A 20,759-nucleotide genomic window follows, 5' to 3' on the forward strand; every position below is an offset into this window, starting at 1 on the left:
CTGTCTCTAAATAAAATACAAAATAGGGCTGGGGATATGGGTCAGTGGTCAACTATCCCTGAATTCAATCTCTGATACCAAACAACAACAACAACAACAACAAAATTCGTAGCTGTGATCAATGAGAGTGGAGATTCTGTGGTATACAAGTTATGGTGTCAGGGCACAGCCAGACAATAATGGGAAGAAAGAGAGTCGAAGGACCAAAACGTGAAGACTACTCTGTCAGGGAGTGTATAATAAAGGAATGCAGTAAAAATAGTTGTAGGTGAAGTTGGGCATTTTTATTTTGTTATAAAAAAATTTGAAAAGCATAAGTACATTTTGAAGAAGGAGAGACACTGTCAATCAAGAAGGAGAGATTAAAGGAGCAAAATAAGAAGGAAAAGGAAACAATGCTCTATAACTGAAAGGAGAAAAGTTCAAACAACATATTTCAGCATTCATCTCCAAAGACAGGTGGATAAACAGAGGAGTGATAGAGAGGAAATATTTCTGAAGACATCAACTTGGATGACTTTACCTTCTCATTAAAGTTGGAGGTTCAATTTTTCAGAAAAAGCAAAAAGGGAATGAACTTGAATTAGAAGCTTTGAAAGTGCCATTCCAGGGAATGAGTTGGGAAGCCAATGCATAAGGGAAGAAGATGATATAGATTCATTCTGGACCCTGAGTGCTGGTTCTGAACTTGCAGTTCATAGATGGTATGATTCATTGCAGTAAGCCATCATTACTCAGTGCCCGATCCATTTCTTCCAGTGGCAGATGTGGTCTCCACATGAACTGATGTAATTAATATCAGTCAGGATTTGGTCATATCCTCCAGTCATTGTTCAGCCGTCTTGTCAGTCTCCAGAAATTGGGACTGTAGATACCTAGTTAACAATTCATATTCGTGTCATTTTTGACAAACTGGATTCTTAGAAAACACTGTGGATTATATGGTTGAGTAAAGGAAGGGTCTTGGACTTGATGTAGTGAGGCTTCAGAGATAATAAGTTGTACCACTGAGAGTGGCTCTCAGTCTAAATTGTCTAACTCCTGAAGAAAGAGTAGTGTTTTTTCTAAATAAATGCAAATGGTCTGTGACCACTTATTTAAATTATAAAAGGGAAATGAGCCCCATTTTTGTAAATTTATAAAATTATTCAACTTGAAAGCTCCATTCACTTTGAGGATCTGTGTGACTCAGAATGGCATGGGGTCCAGGTCTCCCTCAGACCTGAATGTACTTTATGATCCATTGGAATGCAGACCTAGACATTTTGATTTAAACTAAAGTTGAAATGACTTCTAAGTGGAGATATGATGTCACAGCACTGGGGAAACGTCACAAGCTTTCTAAATCCTTCTTAGTTCTTAGCTGACGATTTCCAGAGAAGAAAAATGAATGAAGAAGAAAAAGAAGAAGAAGAAAACATAACACCCCACTGGAAAAGTGCCCACCCATCCCACCCAACTATCTTCCATTCAGCTCCATTAGGATTATGAAAAAATAAATAAATAAAATCTTTTACAGCCAAGTGTAAAGTTGTGCTCCAGAGTTACTCATTTACCCTTGTGTAGCATTATCAGGCACTGCTCAAAAGAGGCAAACAAAACAGCATTTTGGAATTTACAAGGAAAAAAATCATTCTCTAATTTTCTCAGAATTCAAATGAAAGTTGTGGTTTGAAGCCACCAAAACAGAATTGCATGTGAAGTTTAGAAGGGATTAATTTCAAAAATTTCTTAAGTTGTTGATGGAACCATCTGGCAGTTTGAGAGATAACTATTAAAGTCTATATAAGAAAATTTCTTTCTGTAAGATTATAATGACTGAATATTATAACAGCAGGAGAATAAAAACTAATGCATATTTTATCATTGAAAACAAATGCTCTGGACTTTAAAGTCAGGTGGGATTTCTGCTCAGTCTAAAGGAAGCAACTAATGAGTAAGGCATACCTACAGGGCCCTCAGGCTACCACTTTGTTTGATCCTAAGAGAAGACTACAAAGGAATTATCAATTGTGCTTTTCTGGGGGTGGGGTGGCTGCAAAATTGGCACTCAGAGTAGTTAGGTGATATTCAACATACTACAAACATCAACTGTACATGTGAGATTTAAACTAAGATTTTTCTTGTTCCAACACTATATGCTGCCACATCACACTGCCTTCTGCAATAATCAATACTTTTTACTGGGAAGGTGTATATGAGCACTGGGGATTTCATTATAATTACCCACTCAGGTGTTTCTGGCCAGCCAAGAGTCAGAGCTGTGCCAACTGTTTTCACAAAAGTTCTCCTGTTAGTTTTTACATATATCCTGAATAAGCCTCATTTTCATTACTATTTTATGGAAGACAATTTGTTCCAGTTCAAGGTAATTTGACTCACAGACAAAAGCAATAGTCTCTAAACTTGGAAGTGCATCAGAATCCCCTAAGGAGTCATAAAACATACAGCTATCTGGGCCAAAGGATGGCTCCCTGATTCAGGGGCCATGTGTATTCTCATAAAGTGACCAAGTGTTTCTGATGCCTCTTCAAATCTGAGTTTTGTTAAAAATAAGGTGCTTTCAATACATGAGAATGATCAGTCAACCTACTCAAGCCTGATACCTGCTATTAAATTCCAGCTCCAGCACATATAGAGAAAGGTACAACCTTCAGGAAGTTATTTAATCTCTTCAGAAATCCATTTTCTTACACACAGATGGGAGTAATTAATAATACCAGTGTGGTAAATTCTTGTTAGGTATAAGTTCGTATGTTCTAAGAAGAGCACGTGGCACATTCTAAGTGCCCATAAATAATAACAATAGTTCATCTAATGTTCTATTTAAGGAGGCACAGCCCAAGGGCTTTGAGATGCCTCTGGTGAGTCATTTAACTACTGCAAGTGCTCTGCCCCTCTTTCAAAGCAAGGCTACCTCCCTCAGCCATCTAACCTGTCTCAAGAGGTACATGGACTGTCAGGCAGAAATAAGGTTTTTAATTACCTTAGTGATGCACAGAAAGACACATTGTTATCTGCTACTGTGGGTGACCTCCACTATATCTTCTTGTGCAATCCCTATATATCTTCATCTCAGTAGTGCCTACTCTGACATCTTAGCCAGTTTCTTCTACAGCTCATTCCCAACACGGTTCTAGCAAACAGTGTCAATCTTTTCTTTACACACTATTATGGGTGATTTAACATGGCACTGCTGCATATTACTCATATCCTCGGCATTTCTCTAACACAATTCCTATAAGCCACACAAATGGAGCATTTATAACCAATCTTTGGCATCCATGCCTTGGAAACTAGGAATCATACAGGTTCAACAATTTGACAAAGGTCAAGCAGTCATAAGCCACAGAGTTAGAACTCTTGAACTCACTGTACGTTGCCCAGTGCAGCACTGTCCCCTGACAGTTTGGGGAACTTCTCTGTAATATTTCACCAAGTGTCACCCATACCCCACACTACTTATCCTCACTTCCATCTCTTTTTAATACAGAACTTGTCCTGGCTACCACAGTTCTGTAGCAGTGGTATTTATTATGGGATTGGATGCTGCATTAGTGATATTCTCTGATGGCCTCTCCAATTACTTCTTCTCCATCTTTCCAGATTCACCAACACTCCCTAGCCATCCTCACATCTTCAAGATTTCTGAAACCTCCAAAATGCACCCTGAATCCTGAAAACACTTTTTCTCCACTTGTTGCACAAACTACTGGTAATTCATCCCTGCACTGCTCCTCCATCTGCGCTGTTGGCTACACTCTTCAAGACACCTCCAAGAGCCTCTAGCAACTGACAGTGGAGACAAAGGACAGGCTCTCTATACTCCTTTTGCTGCTGAGTTTTGAATTTTTTTTGAATTAATAGATGAATAATTTATTTGGGAAATGTAAGATTTTCCTAATATAAAACAACTAATGACTTTGGCCTTTATAAAACAACTGATATCCTGGGCATACCAAAGTTAGTGACTGATAACGTGGGAAACTCCACACTGCACATAGAACACGGCTGCTAAAAAACACTGTTTATTGATCCATATTTTTTTACTTTATTTTTTTTATTTTTATTTTTTAAGTTTCTTTTTTTGTTTTAATTAGTTACACATGACAGTACAATGATCTTGACATATCATACATTTGAATCAGATGGGATATAATTTCTATTTCTCTGAGTGTACAGGTTGCAAAATCACATTGTTCATGCAGTTACATATATACCCACAGTGATACTAATGTCTATTTTATTCTGCTGTTCTTCCATTCCCCCTACCCCCTCCCCTCCCCTTCCATCACTTCTCTCTACCCAATCTAATGTGACACACTTCCTTTTTTTCCCTCACATCATCATACCTGTATTCTGTATAATGAAGGGGGTCTCCTTCTCTCTTTCATGCAATTCCCATTCTCCCTTCCTTTCCCTCCCACCTCTCTTCCCTATCTAGAGGTAATTTTCTTCTCATGCTCTTCCTCCCTACCCCATTTTGAGTCACCTCCCTTATATCAGAAAAGACATTTGGCATTTGGGATTGGCTAACTTAGCATAATCTGCTCTAATGCCATCCATTTCCCTGCAAATACCATGATCATGTTATTTTTTAGTGCTGAGCAATATTCCATTGCGTATAAATGCCACATTTTTTATCCATTCATCCATTGAAGGACATCTAAGTTGGCCCATACATTGCTGATGGGACTGCAAATTGGAGCAGCCAATTTGGAAAGCAGTGTGGAGATTCCTTGGAAAACTGGGAATGGAACCACCATTTGACCTCTTCTCGGACTATTGATCCATAATTTTATGCATCAGTCACACACACTCAGCATATACCTTGAGTGTCTTCCCAGTGCCAGGTGCTATTCTTGATGACAGGGTGCCACCTGAGCAAAGAACACATGTTCTGCTTGTATGAAATGTACATTTCAATGGAGGATGAAACCTGAAAGAAACAAGGCATGATTAAATAAAAAAATAATTCTAATAATTATACCAGCAATGGAGCAAACAAAACAAGTTGAGATAATAGAGAGAGAACAGAAGCTGGTTAAAGAGGTAGCCAGGGGGAAATGTTGACAAAGCCATGTTTGAACTGACGTTTGAGTAATAAAGATCTCTCCAGGTAAAATGTTTTGTGGGATGGGAGTGGAAGGAGGAGGAATTTCAGAGCCCATAGTAGAAAGAAACTTAAATTCCTGGAGAAGAAAATAGGAGGCCAGGACAGTTAGGTGGCGATGATTAAGGCATGCAGTGACACAGATGAAGACAGAGAAGTGAGGAGGAGCTGGGTCCTTCCAGGCCTTGCAGCCCAAGGGACTAATTTTAAATCTACAGAGCTTAAAGTAAAAATGATCTTTGTTTAGGGAAAAAAAAAAGTGTTTCTCTACTGTCTCTATTGTTGTGGTGGGGGTGGTGGGTGTATGGACAGCAGAAGGGAGGTGAGAGTAGGAGCAGAAAGAGGGAACTGTGGTCATTTACGAAAGAGATGAGAATATTAACTGGAACAAGCTCTATTTTTTTTTCTAAAATGTCATTTAAAAATAAAATGCAGGGCTTAGTTTCACAAGAGTCAAGCTGTGAGGTGGGTAAGCACACTCTGTGTAAAAACTTTTGAAAAGCTGTTGTCTTCCACCACCATTTTTTTTCTACATCTCTCCAAAGAGAAACAGCAATTGGATTTATTAATTCAAGCCAGGCTGCAGTCCAAATTCTTATCAATTCTCATATGGAAATCAGCCTAAACCCTGATCATGGGACTCCTGTCATCGTTGGCCTCAGTGTACCTACCTCACTATTTCCAAGAAGCAAGAGTTTGAGGGAGGAAGGAGACTTGTTATAGTATGTTCTTTGTGCCGGGCACTCTGTGAATGACTCTGAGATATGGCTTAATGAGCAAGCCCTTGGGAGTGCTTAGGACTTGCAGCCATGCCCATTTAATAATAGTTTTATGTGAGACATGTTTCTTATTAAAATTTCTTTGAGAAAATTCTTTCTTTCCTGGCAGAAAGACTTATTTCATAACTGTCATTAACTTGTCAAAATTTTGGCTAAGTGGGAGGAGAAACTTCTACATATTATTTGTGCTTTTACTTACAGTAAACATATCAATTTATTAACGTTCTTTGACAAATAATAAGAATTAGTAGTATGAGGAATAGAAGCCATATTTTGTGAAATTTAAGGACTTTTTTTTGCCTATTTCTTGTACTAAGAGCAATACATGGTATTTTTTCACTCACAGAATTCTGAAATAGGACAAGATGATATGAAGATCTGGCTGGAGAAAGAAAGAGAGAGGTTTTAAACCTGCTAATGTTACAGAGAATTCTAAAGACAATGAAGAATTGACACATTAATTCTAACCAAAATTTGTACAGAAAATACTTTACCTACAGAATTCAAATGAAAATAGATTAGATTTTTGTGAAAGAAGTTGAATGCCATAGCAAAATAGATGAAGGCAAAAAAAATTAAATATTAAAATTGGAGTTTTAGATTATTTTGCTTACCTGCTTAAGAGATTCATTTATTCATTTATGCCTAAATGTATGTGTGTGTGTGTGTGTGTGTGTGTGTGTGTGTGTGTGTATATATATATATATATATATATATATATATATATATATAATATTTATCTGTAGTTGGAAAGCAAACTATTATAGAATTTTTATCAGGAGACAGTGCAGGGTGTCTGTTAGAAATACCCTTAGAAAATGAACTATTCCATACTTTTATTTTTTTATCAGGAGACAGTGCAATAAGTTCTGGTGTTCTTTATAAAAACTAAAGGAAATTACAATCTCAAAAGAATCTCAGGCTTCTTCACAGTTATGTAAGACATGTAACATTGAAGATTTTAACATTGAAGATTTTATTCTATGTTTTGTTCATTACTTTTTATTTGTTTATTTTAGTGCATTATATTTATACATGGTAGTGGGGCTTATTTTGACATATTTATAAATGCATAAAACATAATTTTCTCCATTTCAATCCCCAGTACTTCCTTCTTTATCTCCCTTCCTCTGATCCCCATCCTCTATTCTATTAGTCTTCCTTCTATTGATTGATTGATTGATTGATTGATGCACTATAGTTATATAATTGAATTGCATTGGGTATGTATACATGTACCTAGCATAATTTGGTTAACTTTATTCCTTAGTTATTCCTTTTTTCCTACACTTTTCCCTCTCCCTTGGGCCCTGATCTCCATTGTGTAGGATCCCCTTTTTAAATACTTTCCTCTCTCTAGCTTCCACATATGAGGAAAAACCTTTGACCCTTGACTTTCTGAGTCTGGCTTATTCACTTAGTATAATGTTCTCTGGTTCGTTCACTTTTCTGGTTAAAAATCCAACAAAGTACAATAGTAAATGTAGTTAGGCATCAAATTTAAATAATTATATTGTTGATTATTGAGCTTAGAATATAGGGGAAAGAACTAGAGGCAAGGAAATCTCAGTGCCTTGTTTACAAATGAACTTCTCCAAAGCTTAAAAACAACTTTAAGTTAAAAAGATAAATTAAAAAAAATTTGAAATACAGTGGAAAAACTATGGGATTCTATATGATTTGAGGTAGTTATAATGCTGGAATAGAAATTAACACTATCATTCATGAGCTACTAATTCATTGAGATTCACTTTCATTGATGCATCAATGCTTGTGTTAAGGAATCCCTCTAATCCAGGCAGAGTCCTGGAGGTTGAGAATAGGAGAGGTGGGGGGGGGAGAGAGAGAGAGAGAGAGAGAGAGAGAGAGAGAGAGAGAGAGAGAGAGAGAGAGAGAAGAAATCCCTTCAAGGATCTTTTAATCTTGGGGAATTGCTGTTAACATATGAATATACTGACAGACAAGAAATCTATAATTATGCTCAGAGTATCTCAAAATGTCTAAAACCCATCCAGAAACTAAGATGCTGACTGCATCCTGGATTAAGAAATGACCAACTTGAGGAGAAAAAAAATCAAAAATATCAACATTATTTCAACATAATGTTGAAATATTAGGTACAACTTTGCCTCCCACTCTCCAGGGCACTTTGCTGGCTGATGAGGATCCTAACTGGACTAGTATTTCAAACAAATGCAGCCATGGCAACTTTGTTTCTCCAGCAGTTACCAGAAGGAATAAATATCAACTGGTATATAGAAACTCTCCTCCCACCCAAAGACCCAGAGGTCTTACTGAATAATAGAAACTATAAGGTTCTGACTTCCCTTGGGTCACCTTGGTATGCAGACTAATTAAATTTATGCATACCTGTGATTTTAAAGCACTCTAGTTGCCCAAAATCTAAGCTTGCAGAACCCTAAATTTTCAGTCTCAAAATAAAATATGAATACCATTATAAAATGAACTATTCCATACTTTTAAGTGTGCCTGAGTGTGTTGATTTTATCTGTGTCTGCAGTGTTAACATTTATAGCCTGTGCTAAACAACCAAGTATGTCTTCATATTCTCTTTTCCCTGTTTTATTTTCTGGTTTTTTTTTTGGTTTGCCTTTATTTCAAACATAAATAGGAATTTCTTCATAAATAGGAAAAGGTAGAGTTAATTCTCTTTCCCCTTTGTCTCTCACACACCTTAACATAACATGCAGGGTACATGATAAAGTAATAGTAATGGATAGTTTGTCATCTTTTTCACTTGTAGAGTTTGAGCTGTAGATGCATATGTATATATGTATTTAGCAAATATAGGATATGTGTAAGAAATATGTATACATACTTGATAAGTGAAGGTAATCTCAAATACAATATAATAAACCCATTATTCAGTTTCATTTTCATCACTGAAAGATAAAGAATTTTCTATGCTATTATTATTACTACATTCCCTATATCTCCCAAGTATGCAGTCTTATCAATCAATAGTTCAACTTTATTTATGATTTAAAATATCTCCGTAAATAATAAAAATATTGTTGCACAACACAAAAATGAATAGTATCCTTAAACAAATAATCAGTGTCAAAAATAGCCACTAACACCAGAATTATCTAAAATCATGTTTGTTTTTTGTTTGCCTTTATTTCAAATATAAATACAAATTTATACATAAATAGAAATAGGTAGAGCTAATTCTCTCTCTACTTTGTCTCTGGCTAGAACAACAGAATAAGAAAAGAGAATATGAATATAAAACCTGAGAAATAAATGTAGAAAGAAGGATAAAATATTGTTAATATTCATAGATGTATGATGCTTTCTCTGGACACAAAGGAAACAACAGAAAAACAAAAACAATATAATTGTTCAAAAAGGCAGCCTATTATTAACACTATATAGGTAAAAATCCATCACTTACATTTGTGCAAATAATAGTCAATTAGAAGATAATAAAACCTGGATCATATTCATAAAACAATACAAGGATAGAAATGAACGAAATAGAAATTATAGAGTCAGAAAGTAAAATACTATATGATCTCACTCATGTAGAACCTAGAAAAAATGATGTCATGGAAGTTGAGAGCAGAGCTTGGTTACCAGAGGCCGGAGAGAGCAAAGGGAAGGGAGGGAGAGGGAAGAGTTGGTCAACGGATTCTAAGATGGATAGGAGCAATAAGATCTGGTGTTCTTTTGCAGAGTAAGGTGACTACAGAGTGCAATAATGTTCTCTATATTTCAAGAGGTTAGAAGAAAGGACTTTGAGTGTTTTCACCATAAGGGTAATGATAACCATTTGAGGAAAGAGAGATCTTTAACCTAATCATCCTGAAGGACAAAACTAACTTCTATATATTATATAAAGGCAAAGTCCTCACATATTAATACACAATTACTGCAACTCCAGTAAAACTTTCAACATGACTTTTTAAAATTTAACTGAACTTCCATAATGAAAAAAGATTATCAAATTCTTTAGAAGAGTATATAAGAAATTTCCCCGCTAGTATCAAGAGCTACTAAAAGTACAATAATATCAGCACTCAAAAATTAGTTCATATAGAGAAAGCTAAGTTAATGGACTTTTAAAAATACTATATTTCAAATAATACATGGATTAAAGAGCTAAAAAGGAAATAAAAAGACATAAATCAAGGCAGGGTGGCCACACGCCTGTAATCCCAGCATCTCTGGAGGCTGAGGCATGAAGATTGCAAATTCAAAGCCAGCTTCAGCAAAAGTGAGGCACTAAGCAACTCAGTGACATCCTGTCTCTAAATAAAATACAAAATAGGGCTGGGATGTGACTCAGTAGCTGAGGGCCCCTGAGTAAGGCATGAAGATACTCAAAGAAAATGTTAGCATATATGTGTATAATCTTGGGATTAAAAAGGCTTTCTAAATTGACACGAAAGTTAAAATTCACAATCATTTAAAATTTCATGGTATAAATTTAAAATACCATAAAAAAGCACAAACAATATTTAATAGCAGAAGTCAAAATAAGAAATACTGAATACCTTTTAAATAGGCAACATATAAAAGTTAATATCCTTAATAAATAAATAATTATTAACAAATATCATAATAAGAAATTAAACATGCATAAGGAATTTACAAAGGAAAAAATAAATAGAAAATTGGTACACTAGAAATATTTGATCTCAACTCTATTCAAAAATACAAATCACAATAAGGTACAACTTCTAGTATCACTTCCTCTTTCTGCAGCTCTTCACTAAGCAAAAACCACATGCCAGAAATTTTTTAGGTAAGCATTTTTCAAAGTGTGGCCGTAGGACCAAAAAAAAAAAAAAAAAAAAAAAAAAAAAAAAAAAAAAAAACACCATTAGAATCATTTAAGAACTTGAAATAAATGTAAATTCTTAGACTTCACCAATACTTTTAAATCAGAAATTCTGTCAGTGGGGTCCAGCAACATGTGATGTATGTAGTAAGCCCTCTAAGTGATTCTATTGGCACTCTGAAGTCTGCAAGTCTCTGATTTCAGCAAACAAAGCACAGATCTTGTTCCTTAAGAAGCTTTATTATAGGGGAGGTAGATAATAAGATAGACAAGAAACAGAAATGAAATGAGTGAATGATGTATTTTGATCCAACTAATGGAAAAACAGAGCTTGAAAAGTAGATGGGAGGTGTGAAGGCAGGGCCAAGTTAAAATTAAAATAGGGTGCTCAGGGTAGATGTCTTTAAGAAGGGAAATTCTGAGCCATTGGCTTCATAAAGAGAAGGGACTTAGCCACATAGGCATCTGGAAAGAAGCACATTCTAGGCAGAGGAAGAACCAGTGCAAATGTCCTATGTATTTGAGGAATCTTTAAAAAAATTCATAAAGTAGGGCTGGAGATATAGCTCAGTTGGTAGAGTGCTTGCTTTGCATGCACAAGGCCCTGGGTTCAACCCACAGCACCACCAAAAAAGAAATAAAGAAAAGAAAAAATCATAAAGTGAACAAAATGTAGTGTGGAAAGGGGAATAGTATTGGAGATAAGATCAGAAAGATCATGGTCCACAGGGCAAATTAGGTGAGGCAAGCTTTAGGATGAATTAAAAGGATTTGGGTCTCCATTTTCAACAGTGCACCAACTTCAGAGCTATTGCACAGCAGTAAAGCCTGTCTTTAATTTTTTTTTTAAATCCCTCTGCTTACTGTTGAAAATAGACTATTGTGGTGGTAGGGGAGATAAAAGCAGGTGACCCATGACTACTGGAATAATCTAAGTCAGAATTGCTGGTGTAGATCTAGGTGGCAACAATTTGGTTGTTATTGGGTGCGAACTGTAAGAAAAAGATAACATAGAACAGTGGCTGTGAAGTTTTAACATGAGTAATAGAAAAGACAGTTGCCATCACCTGAGATAAAAAAGGATATATACATCACATGCATATTTGAAGAAAGATGAGGGGTTCAGTTTGGGGCACATAAGTTTGAGGTGTTCACTAGACATTAGAATGGAATTCTGTAATAGGAAGAAATAAAGTTCTTTAGAGAGGTCTGTACAGGATGTATTTGGGAGCCTTTAAGTATATAGATGGTTCTTGTATTTGTAATCAAAAGGCAAGTATATGAGAATAATTGAGACCCCCAAGAGAATAAATATAAATAAAAAGATAAAGGACTCATCCTTGAGGCACCCTGACAATAAAAGACTAAAAAGAAGAGGGTTTTTAGAGTTGTTTTTTTATTTTATGTTTTGTAGGGGAAAAATCACTTTGAGGTAGTTGTGGCCTCAAAAACACCACTAGACAACTATTCCAAGTGTTATTAAACAGGAAGTCTCACAGACCAAACAAAGATGTTCAAAGCACACACTTTATTGAATCAATTAAAATGTATAATAAAAAGCAAAGGGAAAGAGATGGGCTTTATTAACACTTAGGATAGAGTGCAACTGTGCTGGGAACACACAACTCAAATCTTATGTAATGTTCACATTTCCTTTCTCCCTACATTAAACTTCCCACAGAAGCTGTGTGAAAATATGAGGACTAAAGCTAAAAGGGGGCAAAATAGGGCTTCTTTGGTCTTAATATTTATGTCTCCCCAAAATCATATCTTGAAATCCTAAACTCCAAGTAATGGTATTAGAAAGTCAGCTTTGCAAAGGTCAAGACAGGAACAATCCTCATGAATAGGGTTTAGTGTCCTTATAAACATGCCCTGAAAAATCTTCCTTGCCTGCAACACCTATAACGACACAAGAAGCTGCCAGGAATGAACAAAAATGTAGACACCTATTAGATACCAACTCTGAATTCATCTTGATCTTAGACTTTTCAGCCTCCAGACCTATGAGAAATATACTTCTATTGCTTATAAGTTACCCACTTCATGATATTTTGTTATAGCAACCCAAACAGAGTAAGACATAAAATTAGTACTGAAAACTGGGGGGGGGGATGTTATTACAATTACCTAGAAAGTACAAAATTGACTGTGGAACTGAGTAATAGATAGAGCTGTAAAAATTTGGAGGTTCATGTAGGAAAAGCTTACATGTCCCGTGAATGGACTGGTGAAGAAGAGCAGAATTACAGAGAAACCCTCAAACTGCTTTCAAAATCACTACCAAAGTGATTTCAAACATGCACTGTACTCAACTAACTCATGGCTACCACCACCTAGATGTCAAAGGATGTTCTGGACAGCCATGGGTCCCAGACAGAGAACCAACTCAAGTGGAGTCTGCAAAGATATTCTACTAGGACAGTGCCTAGCTGAGCTGAGGAGGTGGGACCAATCCTTCCACACAGACCTGTAGATCCACTGGAGTGCAATTCCAGCCCAGGAGAGTCACAGGTATATGACTCCAACCCACGAAAGCTGTAGTATGGGCTAATACACAGAAGGTTATAGGAGTAGGCAAAACTGTGAAGGTGAGACTGTCACCCCAGTGGGCCCAAAAGGTGAGACCTCTGCCCTAGTGTGTATGGAGGGCCAATCATGAGCCAAAGAAGATTATTCTCGAGCCTCATGTTTTGGCATTTCTTCAAAACCTGTCACCCTCTTCATTTTTCTTCTACTTTTTGAATGAAAATGTCTATTCTATGTCTATTCCATCATTGTACTTTGGAAGTGTATAAATATGTTTGATTTCATAGATTCACACTTGTAGATTAACTTTGAATGAATCATATCTTGAGTATCATATTTGATTTAGATAATATTTAAATGAGAATTTGGTCTTTAAACTTTTAAAGATGCTATAATGATTTAAAATTTAGGGGGTAATTGGGAGGGAATATGTGTATTTTGCATATGAGAAATACATGGATTTGGGATGACCAGGAACAGAATGCTATGTTTGAATGTTCACATCATCCCAAAATTCCCATATTGAAATCCTAAACTCCACAGTGATGGTATTAAGAGACAGGTCCATTGGAAGATGATTAGGTCATGAAGACAGAACCCTTGTAAAAGGAATTAACATCCTTACAAAGTGGCCTGGAAAAACCTCCCTGCCCCTTCTACCATGAGAAGAACTGCACAAAGAAGCCACCTGTGAATCCTCACCAGACCCGAATCTGCTGGCACCTTGATCTTGAACTTAGGCTCTATATCTCTGAAAAATAAATTTTTAGAAGTCACCCAGTTTATGATATTTTCTTATAGCAGCATAGACAGAGGTTCAACAGATGGAAGATGCCTGAACCAAATATACATTTACCTTGTGGGAAAGATTTAGGGGCTTTTACTCCTACCCAGGGATTGTAACTTGCCATTAATTTGCAGAACAATTTTTTTCTCAAGTTTTCTATGTTAGCTTTAAATATTATTAATACCAAGGAATGACCTATTAAAATCAGCAAAGGATACTATGAGAAAAGTATAATTGGAATAAAACTAATAACATCTTACCTTAGAAGCCAAATAAAGGAGTGATCAGTTATACCAAGAGCTTCTGATAGATCAAATAAGACTGAGAATGTGTTACTAGACTAACCAGGGTATGATCTTTTAATGATTTTTACAAGAGCAACTTTTATGAAATGATAGAGGTGAAAATATGTCTGGAATGGGCTGAAGGGAGAAGGGAAAAGCCAATTCATGGACCACATGTATAGACAATCTATTCAAGAAATATTGCTATAAAGGAGAACAAAACCATGAGACATTAACAGGTAGAAAAAAATGGAGTACAGAGAATTTATAAGATTGATAATATTACAAGATTAATTCTTATAGGATTAATTAATTAATTAATTAATTCTTATAGGATTTCTACTGGCTCATTCTTATAGGATGAGCCAGTAGAAAGGAGAAATTTTATGATATAGGAGAGAGGAGAAGAATTGTTAGGATAATGCCCTTGAGTGAGATGGGACATATTTTTGTGCACAAATGTAAGGAAAAGGATTTACAAAGCAGCTCCTGGAGTTAACAGTATGAAAAGTGAGAAGGCATCTGGGGTGCAGGAGGCCCTGAAGTATCTTTCCTGATTATTTCTATTTTCCCAAGAAAATGTGTATCAAGTTCATCATTTGGGAATGAATAGACTTTGGAGATTCAGGAGGGAAGAGAAGGTAGGAAATGGTGAAAGATGATAGGAAAAAGACTGGACCCATGTGCAAGAATTTAAGGTTTGTGATCTAAGAAGAGCTAAAAGTTGTGAGGTGTTGTTTATTTTCTTTTGTTTTCTCTAACCAGGTTCATGTACACAGTTCAAGAACAGAGGAGGGTGAGAACTGGGTTTTCCAGGGTTGAACTTTTTCTAATGAGTCTGATAAAGAAGAGAGGTACAAAAGGGGCCAGGAATATTTGCAAAGAAATAATTATAATGATCCATCATGAAATTTTCAGGAAAGGAAGGACATTGAGAGAGATCCCCCAAAATGAATACATGCTATAGGAACAATTGAACACTGACCACATTTACACCAGATAATTCTTGAGAGAAAAAATTTACTCATTTTATTTCTGACACAGAACTAATAATATGTTATTCCTTCATTTTGACCTTCACAGATCCATTTTGAAATGCCACTCTTGGCTGATGATATGAATTTATTTCCAGTGAAATTCCATGCAAAAGAACAAACCAGAAAAGAAAGAAGCATACACTATAATGAAAGAATCACTCATTTTTAAAAGAGCCATTCCCAATGACTAGAAGGTACAATATTTGCCTTTTCTTAATTCACAGTGAAACAATATTATTAATGTTTGTCCCTAAAGGAAATTCAAATCTTCAACATATATTTATTTATGATTCTTTCTATTTTTGCCTGCAAAGTAAGTAATAGATGTTGTAGTAACTTTTTTCTTTACATCATATACTTAAGAACACAGAATCATTGTCCAATCATACAAATACACCTTGTAATGTCTAATGTTGTCTATTCTCACAATTACCATGCACATAGACTTGGCTACACCTAATATAGCTGCAGAGCACATACACCACCTGTGGAGTCAAAATAGCTTATCTCCCCAGGGGAATATCTACTTCAGATTAATGGGGCAGCCTTCATGATATACCAAGGTATTATCAGAAATATCATATCTTTGAGCTTAAAAAACATTTTAACACAATAAATTTCAGAAAGCCCCGATGTACATGTCAGATAGGTAAATAGATAAATGGGAAGTTCTTGCATTCTGGAATTACAATTCAATCCTTTTGAAGTTTTTATGTTGGCCTCTTTTTCTCTCTCCATCTACACAATCCCTTATGCCCATATGTGTTTACAGCACAAATCTATTTGCGTGTAATGTCTCCCTCTGCTCAATTATAAAACTGCATATGTTAGAGTATAATGCCTGTGTGCAGAAGAGATCTTTGTGAACTGGACTGTAACCGAAATGAACATTCGTGCTGAGTTGGTGATGAAAAAAGAAAAAAAGAAAATTCCTCATTTCTACATTGCATTTTATCTTTAAAAAAAAAACTGGGCAAATCTTAATTAGAAAAAATAAAGGGTATTGTTCCTGGGCCTGTTAAAAGGTAAACCTCAAAAAATTTGCTGTTTATTTAACTATATAGTTAGTATACAATTCTCACATGTTACTGTGACTCCATATACCTACAACATGTAAAATAGTATATTATATGACATACTAAGGTTTAAAAAAATCAAACTGGTCTCTGCTTTCTGCCTAAGGGAAGATGGCTTTTCATGACAAGGCCAAGCTGTGGAAGAAAGTACGCTTAGCAGAACATTGTGATGGACATTTATAACATGCTCATTACACTGCTGATCAGGTTGTAAGCTAATTTCAAGTGTAAAACGTAGGTTTGGGATTTATGCCTTGTTGAAAACATAATCAAGTTTCATTATTTCCATGAGTCATAGCATTTTAATCTTTTCTAATTAGATGTAATTACTATTCTTGCTCACAGCAGGATAGCATAGGAGCATAAAAAAATGAGGTACTACATATATAAGGGGAAAATTACAAAAAAAAGGAAAAATACAGGCATCATTAGTAAATAAGTGAGTGTTTTATTCTCAGGTGACACTGGAGCTATCCCCTCATTGGGAAAAATGGTCACTGTGACAAAATACAATAGGTAATTATTATCTTTTTATAATGTTCTTTTCTTATGTCTGAACAAGGTCCAAGGACAGAAATACTTTCCACCTGGAGGACATAATTTTAATGTCAGAGTTTGTGCATTTTAATTAAGGCAATTTAGCTGAACAGAAAATTTGTCTTTTAAATGTTATTATGAAAAATGTACTTACCCACCAAGTACTCTTCTGTTCTATCTTTATCTTCTGGTAAACTAAGACCAGACTTTTATACAGAAATCTATTGAGAATTCTTCCAGATCTAAAAGGATAAAAAATGTTATGGTTTTAACAAGAATGTTGAAAGTAGTTTCCCTGAAGAGTCACTAAAGAAGCAAAAGTGAACACGAAAGATTCCAGATGCCTTTATTCTCATGTATGAAAAGAATTTACCAAAATTATTGATTCATAAAAATAAAATCTTTACATTTGTTTTACATGTAAATTCTTCAGGGACAACTTTTTTTTTCCCATGTAGTGTCAACAAAATCACTTACTAAGTGGACAATTGGTGAAATGAGGTTCAGATAAAACAAATTTAACAAGTTATTTTACATTTAATACAGTCTACTTCTCAATCCATTTCAAGACCTGAATTAACTACTTAAACTGACTACATTGATCAACTGGTAAGTGTTAATTTTAATTCTCTTCTTTATATCGTACAGAAAACACCAGTAACAAGAAGTCAATAAACCAAAATAGTGAGATTTACTAATTAAAATTATAAAGATTTGCCTTTTTAATACTGAGTTCTATGCTAGTTCAATCTGCCAGAATGAAAATTAGGGATTGTATACAAATATATTAGACAACTTAAGAGACCCCTCTAGGTCATTCTATTTCTGACTGCCAAACTCAGATAAACTCAGGACAAGCAACATCGATTATCCAGATTACCAAAGTTTTCTTAATTGGCAATTCATAATTTCCAGCTGCTCTGAACAAAACCTAACACCCACTGAAATATTGACATTTTTCTGCCTCATTAAAATCTTTTGCAATATTCTGTGTGAATATATTGTTCAATTAGCCATTATTTCTGAAGATATACCAGGAGGTAATACATGTTTAGAACATAAAATACAATTTGTGGTTTCAAAGCAAGTCTATGTGCACTGTAGCCACATGTATTTTTAGATGATATTAGACCCAATATCATGGTGGACAGGAGGAGAATGTAATTCTGTGGAGCACATTACACTTTATACTTTAAAATCTAATTTTGCTGTAGTTTTCATTCTCTCCCATGAACTCACTGTTATTCATGTGAATATATTTTCATAATTATAAATTCAGTTTAAGGATGTCTTATTACAAAATTAAGAGTCCTTACAAAATCCCTTTATAAATTTTCAGCAAGTTGTATGTAGTTTATTTTAACTGGGCAAAACCCTTAAAATAAAGAGTCCTCAATGCATCTTTTGTAAGCAACAGCTGACATTCATTCCATGAAGAACAATTTAAGATCTATTGATTTCAACTATATGCAATCATTGTATAGACTAAAACCAAATACAGGTATCACTACAAGTCCTTTTCTGTAATTTTGAGTTAAGCCATAAATTTGAAAGGGAATTTCTATAGGAGGAATTACAATTAATGAAAATCTTATGCAATCTCAATGTGCTTTTCTCTATTAAAAGCAAATATTTCATCACATGTCATAATTAATTAACTCAACATAAATAAATTGTATTTTGTACAGAAGTGCCTGTTTTCAGTTGCCATAAACCCACAGCCCAGGGTATAACACATGTGGTACAAAGGTGGAATAAGTCCAAAATATTTGGGGTTTGTATATGGTAATGTTAGGGTTTTATTTTTACTGATGAGTAAAAATTTTGAAGTTTTATAATGTTATAGAACAAACTGAACCATAATGGATTCCATATTTACTAATGTTTGAGGCAGTTATAAACATTCCTCCCAGCCTTGGGGAATGTACTAAACTTATTCATTTCTATTTTCATGTTTTTGTAGCAACAATACTCCAGAAATTCTCCTAGTCATATGTGATTTGTCATTTTTATTATATCCACCATGGTAGGGTGGAATCTAATTCCCTTGATGAAGATTTAAGAATGCAATGTAGAACTCTGAAGACTCTGCAAACATGTGACATAAACAATGATACCACAAAGATAGTATTAAAATTTTCATTGTGCCAGGTGCAGTGGTGCACACCTGTAATCCCAGTGGCTCAGGAGGCTGAGGCAGGAGGATTGTGAGTTCAAAGCCAGCCTCAGCAAAAGCGAGTCACTGAGAAACTCAGTGAGACCCATAGGGCTGGGTATGTTGCTCAGTGGTTGAGTGCTCCTGAGTTCAATCACCAGTATAAAAATAATGATAATTAATTGTTCCTTAAATTAACCCCTCTTTAAGTTTCTTCTCTTAATAAACAAATAAGCTATAAAGGCTTACCTATTTCCTCAGCATCTTCTGCATAGCAGGTTGTATTTCTTACAATGATATAATACATATTTCATTGACATCCTAAAAAATTGACTTTTTCTGAAACTGTTAGATAAAATTAATCTCTTCTGAGCATAAAAATGCTTGTCATTTACCCTAATGTCGACCAATGTATTTTCACTTTAAATGGGTCTACTAGGATAATTTTAAATAGGGTTAATTTTTATATGTAGCTTCAGAAAACTATTATTCATGATTTGCAGCCCCAGATCATTTCCAACACATTTTTATTATCTGTGTTCAAGGATATAAGTCATAACTATGGAAGCCAGTACCACTTTTTCAATCCACAAATAATCCTCTTTTCTTTCTTGAGTTTATCTATATTGTGATAAAATGGAATGTAGAACACATTCAACTGAACGTAGCCATGTGCCACGTAAGAATGTTTTGGGCAACGACAGGCCACATGTATGACATTGGTCCCAAATTATAATGGAGCCAAGAAATTTCTATCACCTTGTATCTTGCGTCCATGATAAAGTCCTTACACAACACATTGCCATGTGTTTTTGGTGATGCTGGTGTAAAGAAACCTATGTAGTACCACAGTATATCACATGAAATTGTGTGCAGTACACATACTTGATAATAAGTTACTATGATAATGATCTATATGTTTACTGTACTATACTTTTAATCATTATTTTAGAGTGTGCTTCTTCTGTTTATTAAAAAATATTTGTGGTAAGACAGAGTGTCATATTTTTAGGCAGCAACCCATATATCTCACGTTTGTCATATCTCTTGATTGAATCAGGAGGTCACATCAAGTCATTGACCTGTACCCCCCTAGGTTTGTGAGAGTAAACTATGTTCATACAATGACAGAATTCCCTAACAAGGCATTTCTCATAGTGTACCTGCATCATTAAGAAATCAGTGACTATAATTCATTACATTGCTCCAAAAGTCAAGCTCTGAGCAATCAATTCTGAAAGCAGAAATTCTGAGCATGTTTTTTTTTTTCTTTTTCTTTTTTTTAAATAAGGAAGATCTCTTTTTGAGCATCTCTTGCTATAAACCTGGAGATCCCAACTCATTGCAGAGTCTAACCAGCATCACGAGAATTGGACTTTGAATTCAGGTAGCCATACTGGGAAAGGCCCTCCCTACTCTCTGAAAGTCTTATCCTACACCTTAAAAAATCATTTTATAGAGATATAATTGACACATCAAAAAAACTTAACCTATTTATAAACTATAATTGGAGGACTGGGAGTGTAGCTCAGTGGTAGAGTGTTCAAATAGCTTGCAAAGTCTTTGGTTCAATCCCCACCACCATAAAGGTAAACACTATAATTAGTTTTGACTTATGTATATGCTTGAGAGTATTATCACAACAAGATGATTGA

This window comes from Spermophilus citellus (genome assembly GCF_964194105.1).
Source record: "Spermophilus citellus genome assembly, chromosome: 1".
Classification (NCBI taxonomy): Eukaryota; Metazoa; Chordata; class Mammalia; order Rodentia; family Sciuridae; genus Spermophilus; species Spermophilus citellus.